At 40.7% G+C, this 302-nt stretch overlaps 1 protein-coding gene across 1 annotated transcript in view; it reads right to left on the reverse strand.

Moving 5' to 3' along the window:
- Nucleotides 1–302, reverse strand: part of lzts3a (leucine zipper, putative tumor suppressor family member 3a) — a 14,145-nt gene that overhangs the window by 1,662 nt on the left and 12,181 nt on the right. The window lies entirely within an intron of this gene.

The following is a 302-nucleotide window of genomic DNA, read 5'->3' on the forward strand; positions in this document are numbered from 1 at the left end:
CCCCCCAACTTCTTCCTCGTCGGCTTTCCCCACGTTTTCACAGCAGATTTATCAAGAACAGGCTTGCTCTGCGGGCCAAAGAGCAAGGCAGGAGGAGAAGAAGAGAGTAGTTGAACTGGTAAAGTGCTTGATAGGGACTCTCAACGGAGGCAGGCATCTAACCTTTACACTACCAGTCAAAAATTTTTGAACAGTAAGAAAGATCCAATAGAAAGATCCAAAGATCAGCATTCATATGAAATAAAAAGCTTTTGTAACATTATACATATACCATTCAAAAGCTTGGAGTCAGTATTTTTATT

This window comes from Sinocyclocheilus anshuiensis, unplaced genomic scaffold (assembly GCF_001515605.1).
Source record: "Sinocyclocheilus anshuiensis isolate Anshui unplaced genomic scaffold, SAMN03320099.WGS_v1.1 scaffold745, whole genome shotgun sequence".
Lineage (NCBI taxonomy): Eukaryota > Metazoa > Chordata > Actinopteri > Cypriniformes > Cyprinidae > Sinocyclocheilus > Sinocyclocheilus anshuiensis.